Here is a 22,312-nt window from a genome sequence, read left to right as displayed (position 1 = left end):
AGCCGACCCAATCACCATCTATTGCGGCATGCCACAAGGGTCCTGTGTCTTGCCAATGCTTTACAACATCTTCACGAAGCTCCTCTTCGACCGCCTTGACAACCTGGGTGTCATATATACACATTTTGCTGAATACACCCAGGTTCTCATTACACTGACAAGGTGCTGTGAAGATAATTCTAAACTGATTAACGACATATATCTGGAGATTCAGGCTTGGATGGCAGACCACAGCCTCTGTCTCAACAACGAGAAGGCAGAGCTCCTGGTCATTGGCTCCCAAATTTGCATAAACAAATTAGATCCACGTTACTCCGCATTCAACATCGATGGGAACTTCATTACAGTTGCCAAAGAAATTAAAACTCTGGGAGTCTACCTAGACTCCACCATCTCACTAAATAAGCAAGTGAATGCCATTGCTTGCACGACTGCTTACACCAACAAGCCGATTAACCCTTGTCAATCATTCCTGTCACTGAACAGTTGCACTACACTGGCCAGGGGTCTTGTACTCTCCAAGATCGATTACTGCAACACCCTCATCTTAGGCTCCACTGAACGGAACCTTAATAGAGAACAGATCTTACAAAATAATGCCTTGAGGTATGCACTGAACATACCCAGATCCAACCACACCACTAGCTTCAGGCAGGATGCCCACTGGCTCCCGGTATGTGATAGACCTTCTCTCCGTACTCTAGTCATCACCCACAAATGTCTGACCAACTCTGCCCCTAAGTACCTATCAGATAACATCAGCCATCCAGACCCACCAGAGCTCTGTACTCGCATTGTCTCACTGTCCTGAGGTTCAAACTAAAGAGAGCTGGACGATCTAGCTTCCCCGCATTAGCCGCCAAATACTGGAACGCCCTCACCATCAGAACAGAACCTTTGTTCTGGACCTTCAGAGCTAAAGTAAAGAGCTGGCTCTTCGAGAATAACCTCTAAACAAACGCCTATATGTAATCCTGTCAGCCGGCTTTGGATGCCCAAACTGTAACACCTAGCAATCCATATTCCGGCCTACCTGTACTTTCTTCTCTAGTGTATTGTATGTGTCTGTCGACACGATTGTAACCTTTGGCCGACCACCTGCACTTAGTGTTGTTATTTATTGTAATACTTTGTATGCCTGTAACACTTCTTAAGTCTGGCGCCTAGTTACCCTAGGGTTTGGAGCAAAGTACAAATAAATAAACTAAAGTAAACTGAACTAAACATAACCAGTATAATTCTTGTGTACATCGTACATCGATTAAATAATTGTCAATGGAACAAAATGTAATTGAATTGCACTTAATTGCATTCTTATCATTTATTGTGGTAAAGTTATGATCCTAATCTGTCATTTGGAAAACATAAGCTGAGATGTTTTCCTACAACTAATCACAAAAGCATCATTTAATAGTGTGTGACACCAAGAATAAATAAAAAGAATATGGTAGTACAATCCTTATTTCGGCAACATACCCATAAAAGCAGGAGTATCAAAGAATCAAATAAAACAGCATTTAAGATACAGGGTTAGACTGTAAAACACTGTTAACAAAGGGTGGTTTCAATGGGATAATATTTACATTTACAAAATACATTTCATTCTCAGGTGCCAGGCGTTTTTCAAGAAGGCCAAATGAGTTTGGAGTTCAACATGGTTTGATTACATAAGAAACATACCAACGACTCTTTCGTTCCCCTTAAATTGTACTTTTGATAAGCACAGACAAGCCATTTATAGCAGATGTTCCTGTATTGGGGGCACATAAACAAGAAGTGCTCAAGATCTTAGTCTACCCGCCCCCAAATTTTACACAAGGGTAGATCGCCTTTGCCCCAGGAGCTTGCAACCGCTGCCAATGGAAGTATCCCCAACCGTGCTTTTAAAAACAAGGCAATTGCTTCCCTGTCAACAGTAAAACATAGATATTTTTCTCGGCTGAACGAATGCTTCCACTTGATGTATTCTGCTTTTGCACCTGCCAAGCCGGTCTCTGAGGGTTTTCTTGTAGTACTAGTCCCTGTATCTCTGCTTGATGTAGTCTTTCGCTACCATATTGTCCTGGGATTCAAGTGTCATCATAGGGGTAGGCCGAGTATTCTGGTGAGGTTTGAGACATAACTAACCCATGGCAGAGCTCTAGCACCTTCTTGTGCAAATACATCAAAGAGGGATTCCTTATAGGTTTGAAGGGCGGGTGAGGTGCAAAACTTATAGCAGTGCATTAAGGGTGAGAGCTTAGCATCGAAAGTAAAGCCATCAACCCCCAGCTCTAATCTTAAAGGAAGAGATGGTGCACTCCTTGGGAGGGCAAGGAGTTCTTTCAACATCGCATTTTGCTCTGCTTCATCCTACCAAGATCAGAGTGGCCCCAGATTTCAGCGCCATACATAGCGGACGAGTTTGCGCAAGTCTTTAGAACCCCCAGGGCCTGAGACACTGCATCACTTCCATAATGATTCATGAAACATCGCACCGCCGCCCCTTGCCTTGAATAGTTAAGTAAGGATTTTTCTATCTGTCTTTCCCAGGATCCTCTTTCATCAAGCCGAAATCCCAGGTAGTCATAACATGTGACTCACTCGATCTAAACCGGCCCCAAGCGAATTGGAGCAAGGAATTTCCCACATCTTTTAAACCAAAGCATAGCCTTGGTTTTGTTCAAATTAATTACAAGACCCAACATAATTATATTGAGGCAACCAATTTTAACGCCTTCTGAATGCCTCTTCTGTTCTTACTAATCAGACCTGGATCGTCAGCGTATAACAGGATGCCAGTATTACTCCCTCCTAACATGGGGGCATCCACGTCATATTGGGAAAAACTCTTCAGCAATTTGGTTTATATATAAACTGAAGAGTGTGGGGGTGACAACGCACCCCTGCTTAACACCCCTAGAGGCCGGCAAAGGCTTGGATAGGCCTTCACCTGCTGGATACAGGGACTATAGTTGCACCTCGCCAAGACCCGGGTATAAGATGGGGACTCGTGATATTTGACAACAGATGTTGAGGTACAGGGCCCCATATTCTTACTTCAGTAATGAAGAGTTCCACTGGGATTGCGTCTTGTCTGGGAGTTTTCCCCCTCTTCTGTGAGCCAATTGTTTCCTCCACTTCCTCTAAGGAGATATCCAGTACATAATGTGATAACAGAGCCTCCCATCCCATTAGTTTAGGAATGGCCAATAATTGTGTTCCGGAGTCCTGATTAAGTGATAAGTGATAAAGTGAGTTGAAATGCAAGAACCAAATTTCATCGGGGATACCTAGCGCAGCGGCAAAGGATGACCGCTTGTTATACGCAGACACTGTCTTGTAAAAGGCGGATGCATTTTCGTCCTAGTAGCTAGCTGGTGTTCTTCCCATTTGCTTTTACTGAACATCACCCTCTTGCCCTACAAAAAGGTTTTGTATTCTCATCTAATCAGTCATATTTGGGAGACATTCCTACTCTCTGTCAGTTTCACAATTGACAGCAACTCAGATTTCTTTTGACGACACTCCCTGTCAAATGACCCATTTATAGCGGAAGTGCTTGTCACCCCAGTAGCACCTTGTTTAGTCATGATCGGATTTAAGACACATACCAGCTGCTGCCAAAAGACACTAGAGGATGATTCGGTCACAGGAACTAATGATGTATATACCTTGCTGATGCAATTGCTTTCAACCAAAACCTGCCACGGGATCCTCCGCCTGCCTTCACCCTTCAGGACATGCAGCAGTTTCCCAGGTATATTGAAAGCGAAAACAAAGCTATCGTGATCACTTTCGATGAGTGGAATAACTTGGAAATCAGCTACCAACCCCCAACTTTCAACTGTCTCAAGAGGATAGCTCAGCGGAAACATGCTCACCTTGGAAGCAAGACGGCACAGAGCCACACAGGTTTGATCCCCGGGTCCGTGATTAGAAACCTCTGGGTATTAAGCGCGTTATAAATAACCTATCATATCATCATATCACATCAACATGCAAAAAAATATAGTGAATATATGATGTTCCATTCTAGCATATGTAGATTTTGGGGGGATATCACGGGAGAACCTGCCATTACAGGACCGATATCCCATTACCATAATCTCCTGATGTGCATACAAGGTTGGCTATATGGCCGAGGTATCCCAAGGAACTCATTTCGCTCCTTATATAGATACCCATACTCTTCAATTGTTTCTAGCTGCATATTAAAATCACCCCGTAACATGATATGTAGCTGTCGGGTGGTGCACAAATACAACAATGTTTCTAATTCTTCAAGATGAGTTAGTAACACAGCTGTGGCATCCTCCAAAGGTCTCATATAAATATTAACAATAACAAGTGAATTTTGAGAATCAACCTCCCACTTAACAGTTAAAATATCAGGAGATTCGGAATGAATTAAGGTTTTAGTTCTTCTTAATTAGTTTTTAAAACATTTTAGCAGGCCCCCGCTTGGCCTGCCCCTGGATGATATCCTTGCAAGGGTGCTGAAAGCCTTGAAGCTATAGAGCTCTTCCGATTGCAAGAGCCATGTCTTTTGAAAACAAATGATTTCATAACTTTACAAAAACTCTTGCTAACCTACTTCGTCTTTCTTACTTTAAAGCCAGCCACATTCCAGCATAGCAGATTACAGGGTGTTGAGGGTTTAATATGAGGATTGCCATTGGGTTGCCTCACCGGGTGGGGCAATTTATTCTGCCTTAATTCACCACCTATCATCACACTGGCATCCTCCATCATAGAAATTATGCCCCATTGTACTCCAGGGGTATTAACCCTACTCTGAGCCCCGATGGGGGGGACATATGTCATGCACCTGTAAACTGTCTCAGTGGCTCGCTTAGACAAGTCACCAGAGCAAATACTTGTTACTTTATTGAGTTTCCTATTAAATTCCGACTTGGTTAAGTCCAAGATCAAAGGTGGCTGAATTGTGTATCTATTTTGTCCCACCTCGATGCTGTTTATGCCAGCTTCCTAAAATGAAAAATGTGGTTCATGCCAAGTAGCATGTAGACGGCAAACAGAATGTTTCAAATCTTGGTACACTTGAATACCTCTGAGAGAAAGAGCTGACATACAGTTTAACACACAGGTGCGAAAGTATAAATCGGAAAGACTAAAACTTACATTGCTTCCCCAAAAAACACACAATCAGTTAAAATCCTTGTTACTCTAAAAACCTTAAAAGAAATGTCAGTCACCCCAAAATCTCACTCAGATTCTTAATTAAAATTCTCTTGTACGTGTTTGTGTTCCCATGAAATAGATCTTTGAAGCAGCAAATTATATTGTGATTTCTCCATGGGGCTAAACTGTCCGTTGGGCTTCTTTAGCCCACAATGGCTCACCAGGAGTGGGACAGATAGTTGACATTTGTTCGCCAAGAGTCTTACCGTTCTTGCTATAACTAGAATATGTCGATGGTAATGTTGTATTGGTACCGCGCACCATCACCACAGAAGTGGTCCCCAAGCGCTCTGGCGGATCTGAAAAGGAGAGTTTGGAAAAAGGGGCTTTGGTGGAAGGTTAGTAGGTTGTAGTTGGGTATAGGAAAGTGCGATTTGTGATGTTGTGTTGGCAGCTTCAGTTCAGTTTGCACCGTTCGCTGAGCTTAAGCGTGGTTAACAGGTCTGTGTGAACTCCCATGTGCTGTTGTGTCAGGTTATGTGTTGTTAGCCTGTTGTTGTAGTGTGGTGAAATGCATGTGGATTGCTGTGCAAAGAGGTGGTTGCCTGGTTTTCTGTATGAGAGTTGTATGAGGAAAGTTGAGAGTTGGGTTAGCAGGTTTTTTGTTATATTTTGTTTTATTTTTCTGTCTCTCTCTCTCTCTCTCTCTCTTACCTTGTTGTCTTTGCTTTTCTGTGCTCCCTCATCCTGGGTCAGAGATGTTTAGGTTCTAGGACTCTGGTCCCTCCCAGCCTGTCCTTTGCAGGGATTTTTTAACCTACCTAGATTTTTCGGTGGGTTAGCGTTATGTGGGGTGGGTGTTCAGGGAGGGACTCCACCTTATGGTTAGGAGAGGAATTGATTTACGGTTATGGTTTCCTCCCTGAGTAGCTTGTTTCCGAAGGGTTCTAATCCTTCGCAATCATTTCATCCCATTTTTTAGCAGTCTTCTGAATTTCAGATTATCCTTTGTGCTGCATATTTTTTGAGGTAGGTGATTCCAGGATATTGCTGCCAGGTGAGAGAACGAAGATGCCCCAAATGTTCTCTTGTTGTAAGGTTTTTGGTTCTCGTCGTTTGTAGTTGCTTGATCTTAATGGTCTTGCTGGATGGCAGACGATTATTTTCTTCTTTAGGAACTCTGCTCCTTAGCCATGGATTGCCTTGTGTGTCATGCACATCGTTTTGAACTTTATTTGCTGTGTTATTGGTAGCCAGTGTAGAAATTTCAGGGCTGGCGTAACGTGTTTGCTTCACGGTAGTTTGAACAGTAGTCTTGCCACAGCGCTTTGGATGCGCTGGAGTTTTTTTAATAGACGTTCTAGCATTCCTAGGTATAGGCTGTTGGCGTAGTCTACTCTGGACATGATGAGCGCAATGATGGTGAGTGTTTTATGGGTGAATGTGAGGAATGGTAAGATCCTTTTTACTGCATGTAAGGGAAAGAAACATTTCTTGATTATAGTGTTTATTTGTGTCTCAAGTGTTAGTTTGTTGTCCACTAAGACTCCCAGGATCTTTACTGTCAGAATCGGTGCAGATCCCATTTCCGTCGACTACGGGATGTAGAGATTGTTTTCCCCATTTTTGGGTATGATTATTATTTCTGTTTTGTCCGGGTTGAGTTTGAGTCTATTAGTGTTCATCCAGCTGGAGAGTTTTTGTAGGCATTCTTATAGTGTTGTGTTTCCTTCCTGTGTGTCCTGTATTTTGTAGACAATCTGTGTGTCATCAGCGTAGTTATCTCAAGAGAGGCTGTGTTTTTAATGACCCTGATTAAAGGCATCAGGTACATGTTGAAGAGCAGTGGCAAGAGGGAGGATCCTTGCAGTACTCCACAAGTGGATTCCCTTGTGGTGGATTTGTAAGGCTTGATCCATACGGTTTCTGTTCTGTTTGTTAAAACGGATTTAATCTGTACTAGGGCTGGCTCAGTGATTCCTATTTCTTCCAATCTCCTGATGAGGATTTCATGATTGACTGTGTCGAATCCTGCAGAGAGATCCAGGATTATTAGCGCTGTGTTTTTGTCAGCATCTATGTTGGCCTTCAGATCATCCCAGATTGAAAGGAGCTGTCCCTCTCATCGGTCTGAAACCTACTTGTACTTGGTCCAGCAGTTGGTGTTCTCCTATGAATTCCTGTGTTATTCTACAGACATATGTCTCCTGTATTTTTGCTGGGTTGGGGATGTTGGAGATAGGTCTGTAGTTTTCGAGGTCCTCCATGTTTCCTGCTGTGTCCTTGAGCAGTGGTTTGATGTATGCTGATTTGAATGATCGTGGTACTGAAGGAGCCTGTGACAAATTGAATTGTTAGCTGGAAGGTCAAAGATTAACTAGTAGAGTTATGTTCAAAATACATACCGCTCCAATATAATGAAATATAGCTTTCTCATTGTTTCTAGTGTAAGCTTGAAAGTACTAATAATGAATACAAATATATTTTTAGAAATGCTAATTGTTAGATGCAGTTGCCTGTTGTAGAGTGCATATTTATGACTGGTAAGGTATGGATGAGAACTGGAACACTTTAACGATGTTATTTTTCTTGGAAATATTACTAATGAATAACATGACTAACGTTTGTTAATGAAATGATATTTTTGTATACTAGAAGACGTTTTTATTTTTATGAACACAACTGTGAGCGTTGGGTTATCTTGATGTGTTTAAATTAGGTCTGTTGAATAATAAATGAGTGATTACCATTCAGAACAATTTTGAGAAATATGGCAAAAATGATACACCCCCACCCCCCATAAAAGTAAGCAGCTCTGGTTCATAGTAAGTTGCTTTGAACATTAGATTGCAATATGTATTAGTGGTATGCTCACCATGGGCCCAGACAACCGTTGATGCCCCTTGATTCAGGTGTCTTGATTATGATTATCTAAAGGCATCTGTGCCACATTTCACTGCTGTTTTATCTCCTTTCAAACATTTTTTGGATGTAGGAATGTGTTTGCACAGATTCAATTAACGGGGTTTCTCATATAGATGGTGCCCAGTTTAGTTGTATTCGTTCAAATTGTTGGTCTATGCAAAATATATAATAATACAATGTTGAAATGGCCCTACTCACCTGTTAGCAGACTTTATGTGTTATTCACAAGATAATATCGCTATCCGGCAATTACTCCTGTCACTATTTGCAAAAGGAAAACGGACTAGTCCATGATTCTTGACAAGCACAAAGTATATTTTTTAACTAATCTTTTCTTACTGCATGTATTATATATTGTTCCTAAAATGTTCCACCAAAACACATGCACACACAAAAAACAGTAACAAAGGATGCAGCATCACAATGGGAGCACATTTCTATACCTTAAGCATAGCACCTGGTATTTGACAGCCCACACAGGACATACTCTAAACACACACCCTTTCACCTGTGCACATACACCTATAAACTATCCTGACTCACCCGAATATAGTATAACATACTGAATCAACACACCCATCAGGTCACACATTCAGACTGCAGCATGTCAGAATGCCAGAACTCTGTAGCTCTTTTCCCTTGTGCAAGCCTGCAGAGATACTATCGATGCCAGTCGTGCTCTATGCAAATGCCCATTACATTCAGATAACATAACACAAATGAAAGTGTAAACCACCCAATGGTGAATGCTGATTGCTGTGCCACAGGCACATGTTCTCATGCAGCTTTTCAAAACATACTTTTACCTTCTTGATATAGGTAGAATTCAATACACAGGTGTAGATGTTCGGATAGTCGGACTCTAATTCGCTTATTCTCTGTACCTTCATCAATCTTGGTACAGAACACATTCACATGACCTATTGTTGGATGGTTGTACATTAATCTTAATTTTAACCAGGCCTTTGGCAAATTAACATGGGCGAACACATTTGGCCGAAAACACAAAATAACCAGAAATGTCGCTGTTCTCTGTTTCTGGGTCAGACGATTTTTAAGAGATTCGGGTTAGAGATGTAAGTAAACACCACATATAAATTACGTGCTGATGAGATGTTTCAGAAGACAGACGGTTAGAAAGTTCATACCCTTTCCTGCCAGCGGATGAATAAACTAAAGGATAAACTAAAGGAAAAAGGTCACAACCATTGCTGCAATGGACAGCCACAAAAATAAACGTGTCTTAATTACTAATGGTTTGCACATGACTGTTAAAGGGCCTGTCATGGTTAAATGTGCAACTAAGAAGTAAGCAGCGATATCCTTTCATGAGGCATAGTGATATAATTGGGACAGCAGCCGACAAGGAGAAATGTGATTGTTTGCTCTGCATTTTAACGTGCATCTCATTTGTGAATTTAGGTTGTGCATAAACATGTGCTGAAATGCAACCTTAATTCTATAAATGTGCAACGGGGGTGAAAAACGACACCTGAGTGTTCACCTCTATGACGCACACATGCCAATGATTTTTGTTAATAGGGCGATCTATTCACTAATGCTAGACCATCTCATGACGCATGCCAAAACGTTGAGCGACTCAGCCCTTTAAAGTAGACATAATGTATGCATTTTTCAGGTTCAGAGCTCATAATATTGCAATATTACCCGACAAACTGGTATTTATGTAAGGTATTAATGTAAGTAATGTCAGATGGATGAAAGTCTGCATCATGAAAGCCTGACGTGTGAATGACTTGCAGTCACTTAATAATATAAACTTAACCTGACAAAGGCTGAAATCGTTATTCTAGGAAATCCCCTCAAACATGGCCAAGTCCAAAAGTGACTGCCTGACACGAAGCTTGATGGATTTGCTCCTCCAATTTCAACTGGTGCAAAATCTCTCTGAATTACCACCAACTGTGAGCTCTCATTCAAAACACCTATTGCCAAGAAGACCCAATTAGCATGGTACCAGCTTGTGCTCATCCTGAAAGGCAAGTCTTTCAACCAGGTTTTAGAACAACTGTCCTATCCCTGATCATCTCCCACCTGGATGGTTTTAACACCCTAATGGTTAGATTTCAACAGGCGACTGGCCCTTCTGAAAGCCGTCCAACATCCTGCAGCACACCACATCACTGGACTAGGAATATTTGACCACATAACACCTTCCCTCAGGTAGCTGCTCTAGCTAGCCCTGAAACTACACATCGTTTCAAGACAGCCTGAATAACCTAAAAAAACAGTCACAACCAACACAGAACTTTATCTGACCAAGAAACTCACTATCTCTGGAAGCCAGTGGACCACCAGAAGCAACATCATCACTAGGCTGGAAACAAAGATCTGAAAGAGGGTGTAGAGGAGGAGTAAAGTACCACTACTCCAACCACCCCGCCCCCATTACCTATAGAGTGGGAACCAAAATATGTGACGTATGTGGAACAGTTGAACCAACACAGGGCAGAGCGTGGACTCTGTGCAGTAGCAATAAGAACACCCATACCTGAGAGAATCTGGGAGGCAAGGTAGCCATTGAGAAAACCGTACCTGCATACAAGACAATATGATGGCCATTTGAATGAGATTCCTGAAGAAGGAGAACAGATGAATGGCAAAGGTGAATGGTGACATCATGCAGAAAGAGATGACACACACAGAAGAGATGCAGAGACCGGAGAATGCAGATATTCTATAATGCATCAAGAAAGTACCAAGGATAAATGACATTTTGGGATCAAGGTGAAGAAGCTTTTACCACAGGAACAGATGAAGATATTAAACTAGTTTATACATGTAGAGCTGCAAAAGAAACACAAGCAGCAAAGTAATCTTAAAAGCTAGCCTCAAGCTTTATAGTAAATAGATTGCGGTAAGCGCCAATATATATATAGATGCATATCAACAAGTAAAGGATTGATATTTCCACTACGCATTATGAGCAGTGCTGAACATTAAGCAAAAAGGCCTCATTTCAGTGTGTCACAGTTAAAAAGCAAATTGAATTACTAATGAATATCAGCAGAAGGAGTTGGATGAGCCAAGAAGCCAAGGTATTATCAAACTGGAATTGGCTGACATTGGATACCAATAGTGTGAAAGAACAGAGACTCCTGTTCAGAAGGCTTGAGCAAAACAAAAGATGTCAAAGGACTATTAGAAAATAATATTAAATACACTAATATGCTCAATTCCATGGTCTCCAGTCACATGGAAGAATGAAGTTGGACAATCGAGGTGGTCACACCTACGCACAAGGGCAAGCTGTGCCTACACTCCTTAAATTTCTCAGGCCACAGTACAAACTCAAGGGCAATCTTCAAAGCACTAATTGACACTGGACCATTGAGGTGATGATGGATTGATACATTAATTGGTGGGAAGCGAGTGTTAAGACAAGCTCACCAGCACCTGGATGTTCGGTCTGCATGCTGCTAGACGTAGGTGGAAAAGTACTGATAGGGGTTAGAAGAGAACCAATTGTAGAGGACCGCTTAATTAAGGTTCCTATAGTTTTAGTAGCCAATGGAACGTTGTGTATTTAGAGATCTTCTTAGTAGCCATTTTGAGGGGCGGGCTTAGTTGCCCCACCTGATGTTAAGTACCCTATCACTTTCCTTCACTGTTCTATACTGATATGGAACTTATACTTAGATATTCACTTAGAGCCTATCACTCCCTCCAATAGGTTTTGTAGTTTGCCACGCAGGATGACGTGGGTAAGTGACACAAGTCAGCACGTCACTGGTGATGATTTTGCATGATATAACCTCAGATTTTACTAAAAATAAGTGAGTAAGTGGATCGAGCGAGTGCTGATGTTCGTTGGACTCCCTGTTTTAGATATTTCACATTAAAACAGACTCCCTTTTGCCAAACTACCTGAGTCGTCTTGATTATTGATGTATGAATAAGATCTGCATCCCCATCCATCTCCAGGGTATTGCTACTCATCTTAAAGGGCTGAGCAACCCAGTTCACTTGGTAGCAGAGGATGGTTTATTGAAAAATCCATCAACCATCGACATAAGTAAACTTTAGAGTCTCAGCAATATCGCACGGCCTTTGCCATTCGGCTGACAGGACGTGAAACTCCCCATAGATAGTAGTTAGTGAAATTGAAAACAATCCTTGCAAGGAGGGTGTGACGGGTCCCCTAGTTTCTATAGAGTCCCCTCCCATGTCCACGAGAAGCAGATCGGACAACAGAGGCGGTAAAAGGAGGCATACAATCCTGAGGCTCAGAAGACGAAAATATGCAAATGGTGAGTAGAAACTGAGGAGTGTGGCAAATTGATGCATGCGTAGTAAAATAAAGGAGAGTAACGGAGGGCGGCAAATAAGTAATATCGTGTTTGAGGCCACGATAAAGACGATACACCCATACCTAAGTTTTAAAGAACGTTAGAAGAAATTGAACCCAAAGTCCCATAGTGGAACACGTAGATGATGGATCTGATTAAAGGAGTATTTTAAGGGGTTAATTAACACTTCGTATGAAGTATTTTAGAGGGCAAGACGAGTCTTAAAGGGAAGATCGTAGGAGATTTATGTGACCGGTCAAGTTTGTCTGTTTGTTTTATGTGGTTTTGAAAAAATGATGACGGCATAGTTAAAGAAAAACTGATGATAATTAGAGAAGCGTGAAGTTGAAAATGAAATCACTTTTTTTTTAACATTGTATTTGATGGTTGTTTTCTAGCCAGATTAAAGTAAAACTGTAGGAGCTTGCGACGGTTGGTGCTCGCTCATATTGTCTTATTTTCTTGAAACATTTTTATCTGTGATTACAAGCAAACGAGCGTCAAACAAGTTAGGAGTAGACGAATCGAGAATGGGGAATGTTACTCCATTACTGCATCTCTGCAAGCAATTACCGAAACATGCACCTAAGCTTAGACAGTACAGTGCAGAATGGGTTAAAGGAACCGCCGAAAAAAATGTTATGCCGTGGCCATAAGGAGGGTCACTATCGAGGCAGTCTTGCAGCATATGATGACATATTTGCATGCAGCATATACTGGGAAGAAGCTAGACAAGCGCCTAGTCAGCTTAGAGCTCTGGAAAATGTTCCAAGAGGAGCGAGATGAGCCGCCCCCTTTAGATTGGATACTTAATGTATGCAAGGAGGGAGGTGAAGAGACCTCAGCTCCACCAGCCCCGTCTGAAATAGAAGACAAGAGTAAGAAAGACAATGGGTTATACCCATTAAGGGAACTTAAAGCAGTGGCAGGATATAGTAATCTGGCATATGAGTCACCTACGCAAAGTAGTAACGATGGTCCAGAGAAAAATACTGAGAAAGATGTACTCTCTAAAGTCCCAAGGGACAAGGAGAGACGCAACAAGGAAAGAAGTGATCGAGCAAGCACATCTCTAGATATAGGAAGAGAAATAAAGAGATGGAAAGGAGAAATAGATACAACTGATGAGATAGCACTCTTACAGAATGAATGGAGGGGAGGGCAGATTTTGCTTAAACTCAATGCCAAAGGCATTGAGGACATAAGACAAAGGGAAGATCAAGACGAGCAAGATAAAGAAGACAAAGAAAGGGAAGAACGATTGAAAGAAGAAGGAGCAAAAAGAATAGATAGAGACGACAGCAGTTGTATCAAGATGAGCAAGCGAAAAAACAAGAGAGAGCAGAAGAACAAAGAAAACATGACAATAGACAAAGAACAGCAGATGAACAAGAGAGGATAAAAAGAAAAAGAGTAGAAGAGAAAGAGCAGAAGTTAAGAGAAAAAAGAATACAGAGACGAAGGGATGAGAGATACGAAGGGCAAATGAAAGAAGGGAGATGAAAAGAAAAGAGGAAGATAGAGTGAGAGAGGAAGCAAGAAAGCAAAAAGAATTTGACAAAAATATGGAACGCAAAAGAAGGCAGAGAGCATACAATCTCGATTACTTAGGAAAGGAAGTAAGAAATACTGAATCAGAAGTTGCATGGGAGGATATAGAGGAATTTTTTCCAGAATACAAGTCATTACCAGGCCCATCTGCAGCAAATCTAGAAGACGAGTTTGACTCAAGGAGCATTGGGGAAGCGATTGGTAAAGTATACCATGAAATGAGAGCTCAGAAGGAGTCAAAAGGGAAGGGAAAAAATGATCGACTTGAGAGCACTCAGCTGTATGACACAGAGAAGCCTTGTGTAGTACAAGACATAAGGAGCTGTCTTTAGACAGATTGACTCTGAATAGAAATGAAGAAGAGAAAAGTTGCACAAGTTGGGTACTGGAAATGTTGGAAGAAGACAGGGAAATCTTTCATGGGTAAGAGAGAGATAATGCACGTGGTCCTGAGGGATGCTTTCCTATGGATAAGGAAGTAAGATGGTTGGATTTAAACATGCCTTTATCTAAGGCATCAGAGCCATTGACGCAGTCAGACTGATCTATGTTGCAACGCCATGGTGAGAGGGGGGAGTAGCTGCCTTATATAAGCAGGGTAAGATCATTGCCAGGTAGACAGCAATGTGGAAATATTACCCCTGCAGTAAATAGACAAATGATGAGAAACGAGAATGAGTTTGGAGCCTCACAGTTTCCCTTGCTAGAGAAAGGAGGTACAAGACCACAGTATATACCATGGCCTCAAATGGATAGAGATAATCTAAAATGTAAACTCGCAAGTTTCACTTCCGGCGCTGGGAAATGGACACATGAATTGGAATAAAATAACAGGAGGAAATACATTGGCTATAGGGGACATTAAGGGTCTTTTAATCGCCATACTTGGTGAGAGAGCGGACGACGTGTGGACAAGGGTAGGGTACCCTTGAGTGACTACAGTCAGCACTACTCACGATGGAGCACCATTCAATAACTGTAGGGTGGCAGTCTGGAAAGCGATTCAAGTACTTTATCCGGACATGTCCAATATGAGAGCTATAATGACAAAAACGATGCACGAAGGAGATGATCCATTGGTTTACATTCAAAATGTTCAGGAATCTTGGACCTTTGGAAACATGCAAATCTTGGGGAGAATCTATACCGGTATTCTATCATATATTATGCCAAGGGCTGCCAGATCCAGTGCAGAGGCAGCTCAAGAAGTTAGTGGGTATAGAAGCTAAACCATGGTCAGAGATTCAGCTGACCATTGCGCATTACTGCAGACTCTTGCAGGAAATAATCGCAAAAAGGACGATATTCGAAAAGGCGAGTAGGCAAAGTAAGTGCAGAAAAAATTGTCCACATATGCCCTTGAAGGGCAATGTTGAGCAGCGTAGAGGGATGAAATTCACAGCAGATAGTGAACATGTCGCAGGTAAATAATCAAAGGCAGTTCAATCAAAACAATAGTGGATATGCTCCATGAGGAAGAGGATTTCGAGGAAGGGGTTGGCAAGGTTATCAATGGAATTGGCAGAATAATCAGGGAAACTTTCAGAATAACCGAGGTGGGTTTCAAAATATGCAGAATGGTAATAAGAGTATGCAAAATGGGCAAGTTGGGAAACCACCGCCTATATGCTGGACTTGTTGAATGACAGGGCACTTTGCTCGCATGTTTAGAAGTCAAGGGATGGTGCAAAATGGTCAGTTTTTAAGAGGGGGGATGTAAAATCCACCTGCATATTAGCAGCAGAATGGAGATGAATTTGCACAGAATCAAACAATGCACCAGCAAGCACCGTGAGTGCAGCAATGCTTGCAACCACAGCAGGTGGCAGTTAATCAAGCCACAAGCACAGTCACAGCAATAACCTATGCATCTTCAGCAAAACACAAACACATGACAGTTATTGACTCCTGGTATAGGGGATGTCACTGCCAATCGAGGGAATCCTTTCACAATTAATGGGATGAGTCTGTACCCGCAATAGCAATATACACAAAAGAGGTCGGGGGATTAAACTGTAGGACCAAAAGAGCCCCCTAACTTTAGGAACACCTAAATAATATAAACTAAGGAAATGGTCCACAGTGTGGTGTCACAAGGTCACGTGTCCAACCTCGCTAGTTATAAGGCAAGAATAGAGATAGAAAAAACAAGTTCACATATCTCTAATCATGTGTACTTCAGTATTAAAGCACTGCACAATGGGAAGTGGATACAAAAACAATGTACATTTAACCAGGTATTCAATTATCAATTTTATTTAACCTTCAATGGTAAATATACATCATACCCGCAATAGGACAGCTCGCTGGGAGACCTGATGTGTTCAATACTATCCGTGATGACAAACCCTCATGAGGAACATAGGGTGGACATTAGTATAGGGGGCAAACGTTTTTTGTTTTTAGTAGACATGGGTGCAATGCGCTCATGTATACGAGAGGGAACATTTTCAATGTCTGGCAATGCCATGAATACTCATTGGTTCACAGGAGCTACAAGCAGAGTTTCTTTCACTGAAGAATTACCAGTTTCTATAGGAGAATGTGACATGAAGGTGCCATTGCTATATTCGAGACAAACACCTGTCAATATATTGCAACGCGATTTAATGACTAAGTTGAATATGATAATCTCATTCACATAGTGTGTTCAACACCAGGAATGCATTATTTAAAAGTGTGCAAAATTATTGTGCCATTTGCAAAACAACTAGCTATGAGAGCGATTCCATTAGAACCAGAGGTTTTCCAGTATGGAGAATGCATTCCTTTATCGTGGCTACCAGGCTCAACAGGCAGAGCAATGAGAACTCCAGATGAATTTTTGTTTAAACCAAGAATACCTATGCTCAAAGAGAAGGGACACGTTTTTCCCTTTGAGATACAAGCAGCCATAGTGCGAGGGTAAATGGTTTTGCTTGATGGACATGATGATGAAGGAAAACAATGGCACACAGTAATCGCTATCAGGGAGGGTGACAGATTGACCGAGGTCACTGATGAAGATCTGTTTGAAGATCATTCATCTGATGACAAAATAATATTTGAGATGTGCATTACTTATTGGGTAAGAGTAATTAAAAGAGAAGTTTCTCAGAAAATGATGATAGCACAAAAACGTCCCGAGTATTTTGATGATGACATGGTGAAAGTGCCAGTTTCATTATGGACTACCGACCCCTATGACGTAGGCCTACTAAAGGGGGTTGGAGAAGTAAAGATTAAATTGAAACCAGGAGCAGTTTTACCTCAAGCACAACAATATCCTATGTCCCGAAAGGCAGATGAAGGTATTTTTAAGATGATTTCCGCCATGATGGATCAGGGCATCTTAGTGACATCAGTGTACATTGTGAAAAAAAGTAAGGTGGGGTCATGGCGTTTAGTGCAAGATCTTTGCCTGATAAACCAGATTGTAGAGGCCGAGTTGCCTCTAGTTCCTAACCCGTCTACGATCCTATGCAATATACCTTTTGAAGCACGATATTTCACTGTGATTGACTTGAAAAATATATTTTTCTCAATCCCATTGCACAAAGACTCGCAGGATATGACCTCATTTACTTTTAAAAGGATAAAAAGGATATAAAGTTGACAAAGAAAAGTTACAATATTGTCAACAAGAAGTGTTGTACATAGGCCAAATGATTTCACATGAGGGAAAAAAGGTTACCCCTGGAAGAGCTGAGGCTATTTTAAAAACAGCAAAGTCACACACGATAAAACACATGCTGAAGTTTTTGGGATTATGTAATTATGTCAGAGCATGGGTCTTTGACTACAGTTCGCATATAAGGCTTTTATTGCAGGCTCTAAAGAAAGCACAGGCAACAAAGTAAAAAATCATGTGGACTAAGGAAATGGAAGAAGGGTTGGACGAATTGAATAGAGCCATTTGCACAGCTCCAGTTTTAGGGATTCCTAATTATGCTGAGGAATTCTTTTTGTTCTCACATACAGATGGCACTGTTATGACAGCAGTGCTAACGCAGAGAACCACGTTGGGATCCAAGCCCCTTGCATATTACAGTGGAATCTTAGACCCAGTAATGAGAGGTCATTTTCCGTGCTAACAAATTTTAGCCGCCATAGAGAAGGATGCAAGCATTGTGATGGGATGCTCCATGACGTTATTTGTTGAGCACACACTATTTGCCATTTTAGAAAAACCAAAAGGCTTGTTGACTTCTCAAAGGGCTTCTGCCTATGAGGTAGTCATATTTAATCCAGCGATCAAAATAGTTTGATGCAAAATAGTGAATCCTGCCATGTTTGTAGCTGAACCAATGACAGAACGAGAACCTACACATGATTGCGCAAACTATGAAGAGTTCTGTGATGAACTCCCTACAATAAAAGAGAATGCATTAGCAGGAGGAGATATTGGGCCTCATTCCAAGTTTGGAGGTAAGTAAAGTCCCTTACCGGCATGGCGCATATGTGGTGTCCGTGCTGGCATCAGTCCGCTAATAAAGGACTATTACGACTTTGCGGGCACGAGCTTTGCTCCATGCCGGTAAGGTACCTAGCGCCATGGCACAAAAGGCTCCCAAAAAGCCCTTACCGGCATAAAGCTAGGCGCAGATTGCACTACCGACATAGTTCAATGTGCCATTAGCGGTGACTGTAAATGGCAGTGACTGTAATAAGCGGTCACCGCTATTTACAGTCGCCGCTAAATAGCTTAACCGGAAATAGCATCATCGCACAGGAACGGGAAGGAGCATGGCGGCCATCTTTAAAAACACAATCTATTGCCATCCTCAGCACACAGGACCCCTGGGTCACTGCTGATCGACTGAAAAGTACCTCCTACAAGACAGGAATGCCTAAAGCTCTGAAGAAGGGATCTGCCACCTCAGAAAGGAAAGATTCAATCAGGACAAACTCCAGATGCTCGTGGACACTTTGCATGAGCATGCAGGCACAGTCTTCAGCAGCAACATGAGGAGAGAGGCAGTGCTGTGTAAAAAAGAGATCTGGGCACTTGTTGCCCAGAAGGTTAGTGCAGTGGGCAACACACCCCGCACAGTGAAAGACTGCCGTAAGCGGTGGGATGATCTGCGTCTAAGGGTGCGCAACATATTATCGGTCAATCGCACCCAGGCCATGCAAACTGGAGGAGGACCTAGTTCACCCATAAAGCTCACCCCGTGAGAGGATACATGTGCAAGCATGATTGGGTCCGAATCGATTGAAGGCATAGGTGAGATGGAGTGTGGTGCCATGATATCTGCTGATGGAGGTGAGTGTCCAAAGTAAACACTGCTAAGCCAAATCTGATGAAAGTCAATGCCAATGTCTGTCCAAAGAGTCACGCCATGGTCGGCTCACACACACACTCCCTGTAAAGTAGGCCGAAGCAACTGAGACACATGCTGATACCTGCTGCAAGGATATATCATACATGACACATACCACACAAAGTAGGAAATTCCACGAGGCACACAGCGTGCATTACCAAAATATTGAGCATGTCAGACAGCACTGTTCCTGGCCAAGATGAGTGACGCCGACATATGGCTGCATTTACCACCCATGTATGAAATGACGTGCCCTTCCCAACACAAATGCCTATTACCCACAATTGTGTGGATGACCAATTGTCCCAATGTATGTATGATGCCTATCCACACATCCACTGGCGTAACAGGGGCCCCCGCACCCCCTGCGGTGCGGGGGGCCTGCGACCACATTTTCTGGAAGGGGGCCCACTTGGAGTAAAAAAAAAGTTTTTTTTTTAACATTTTTTTTTTACATTTTCTTTTTGAATTTACTCAATAATCTCTGTAACAGAAATAATTTCTTTATGACGGCAGAGTGAATACAAAAAGTCAGGTGGCTACCCCCACCCCATGACATGAAGACCCTAGGCTGGAGGCCTCCATGTCATGGGCTGGGGGAAACCCTATGACTTCAAAAATAAATAGTTTATTTTTGAAGTCACTCTGCCTTCATAAAGAAATTATTTCCGTTATGGTTCAGTCCTTAACGGAAATAATTTCTTTATGAAGTCAGAGTTACTTCAAAAAGAAACAATGGGCCTCATTACGGGCATGGCGGTAGCCGTGCCTGTATGGCAGGCACGGCTACTGCCATGCTCGCTACCGGCACCGCTTCCCGCGTTTTGGCAATAACCAGCCTACTACGAGATGAATGGGCCAGTAATTGCCCATTCGCAGGTGGCGGTATTGCCGGGCTCCCAGGGCAGAATGGGGGTGGAGAGCATGGTTGCGCCGGCTTATCAACGGTGCCAGCGCAATTACGAGTTATGCTCGCTGGTGCCTCACAGCCCGCCAGGTGAGACTGGCGGGCTGTCAGGAACCCGCAAGCAGAACTTGTAATGCTGCGGGACGGTATGAACGGTGCCGGTGACTTACCGCCACCGTTCATACTGTCACCGCCAGGGTCCTAATAAGCCCAATGTATTTTTGAAGTATTATGGCTCCCCTCAACCCATGACGTGTGCGTGTGTGAGTGTATGGTGAAAGAGTGCACACAAATGTATGGGTGGCTGGGTATGCGTGTGTGCGTGTAAGGTGAAAGGATGCAGACTTAAATGTATAGGTGACTGTCTGTGTGAGGGTATGGTGAAAGGGTGCACACAAATGTATGGGTGGCTGGGTGTGTGTGTACGGTGAAAGGATGCACACTTAAATGTATGGGTGGCTGCCTGGGTGTGCCTGTATGGTGAAAGGGTGCACATTTAAATGTATGGGTAGGTGCCTGGGTGTGTGTGCCTGTGTGGTGAAAGGTTGCACACTTAAATGTACGGGTGGCTGCCTGAGTGTGCCTGTATGGTGAAAGAGTGCACTCTTAAATATATGGATGGCTGGGTCTGCGTGCGTATATGTGGTGAATGGTGTGTGTGCTTGTGGTCAGGGGTGCAACAAAACCTACATTTCAGGGGGGCTAACCCTTCAAATGTTGGGAAAGGCACTAACTTCACGTGTGGTGGGGAGGAGCAAACTTATTTATGTGGGGGCATCTAACTTCTTTACGCATTTTAAAGAGACTATTCTAGTGCAGCTTCAATGTTACAAGCAGTAACTCTCTCCTTAGGTCTGAAAGCACCCACTTATGAGCTGCTGTGAGAATGACTGGTCTCCTGTTTCCTTTCTACCCTTCCAATCACTCCCCTGGCATGCAAGTACTAAACCCACAACACAGTTTCAATTGCTTAAAAAATGTGGCATTTGAATGCAGGTACTAACAGTGAAATGCTGTACATTAGTAATTGCTGGGCCAGGCACTTGTTAATGGCAAAACCCAGGTGCCATTTAACATCTGTGTACGTTTCTGTCCAGCAATTGCTCTGTAGGTCAGCCAGGTCAAGTCAACATAGCCCACAATTTCAGTAGGGGGGGAGTGCTGAAGCCCAGTCAGCTCAATGGTGTTGCACCACTACTTGTGTTTAATGCCTTGATTCATTATTGGTAATCTTCTTTACACCTAGCCCTATTCTTCCTCATCCCTGTACTTGTGTACGAGGCAGTACTTGTGTATGAGGAACGATGCCTCATACACAAGTACTGGGATAAGGTAGAGGTACATGAAGGTAATGCCTGACTTCGCTACCTGTCATCTTCATTACTGCTAGGCTTACTCTTCCTCATCCCAGTACTTACCAGTGAGTCAAGGAGCCTCATACGTAAGTGCTGGGACAAGGAAAAGGGACATGGAGTTAATTCTGGGCCAAAGAGCTGATTTTGGAGGTTGGGGTAGGGGATGGGAGGGAGAAGGGATGTGTGGGGGGGTGGGGTTGTGCAATAAATCATAATGGTCATCCATGTCCATGCTAAGCAGGCATGATATGTGGTATTAGTAGCTAGAGAGGTATTTTGGTGCAGCCAGTCTAGTCATTCCTCAGTTTGGTATGACTTTTTTTAACTGGGCATTTCTGATAAAGCAGTCCTGCTAAGTGTAATTACCTATCTAGACTGGCATTTGGGTTCTGCCAGTCTAGCCATTTCTTACTGCGGCACTGTATATTTTTCTGGGCATCTGTGATAAATTGATATGTTATTATGTGATAAGTCATACATAACGCACCTGTACACAAGTGTTTTAGGCACGACAAGACAAGGGAAGAAAAACTGAAGGAGGACAAGAGAAATGATCTTACTAAGCCTTGTCATTCAGATCGTGCAAGTGCGAGAACGAGAAGTTCAAGGGGAAAGGGATGGGGAAGTGCAAGGGAGAGGGGAGGGGATAACAGGAAAGCAATGCTCCCAGTAAGGTCCGTCAGGGCAGTGTGGCTCTGGGTAGTGCAAGCAGAACAAGGGACTGTAGGGTTACAGTTACAGCCCCTAACTGCGTGGTAGGCCTGGAGGCAGTGCAAGGGTGACTGATCAAGAAAGAGCCTGGACTCAGTGAGATAGAAGGTAGCCAAGAAACCAGTT

The sequence above is a fragment of the Ambystoma mexicanum genome, chromosome 5p (genome assembly GCF_040938575.1).
Source record: "Ambystoma mexicanum isolate Mex_15411 chromosome 5p, UKY_AmexF1_1, whole genome shotgun sequence".
Lineage (NCBI taxonomy): Eukaryota > Metazoa > Chordata > Amphibia > Caudata > Ambystomatidae > Ambystoma > Ambystoma mexicanum.
Note: the sequence above shows the minus strand (reverse complement) of the source record.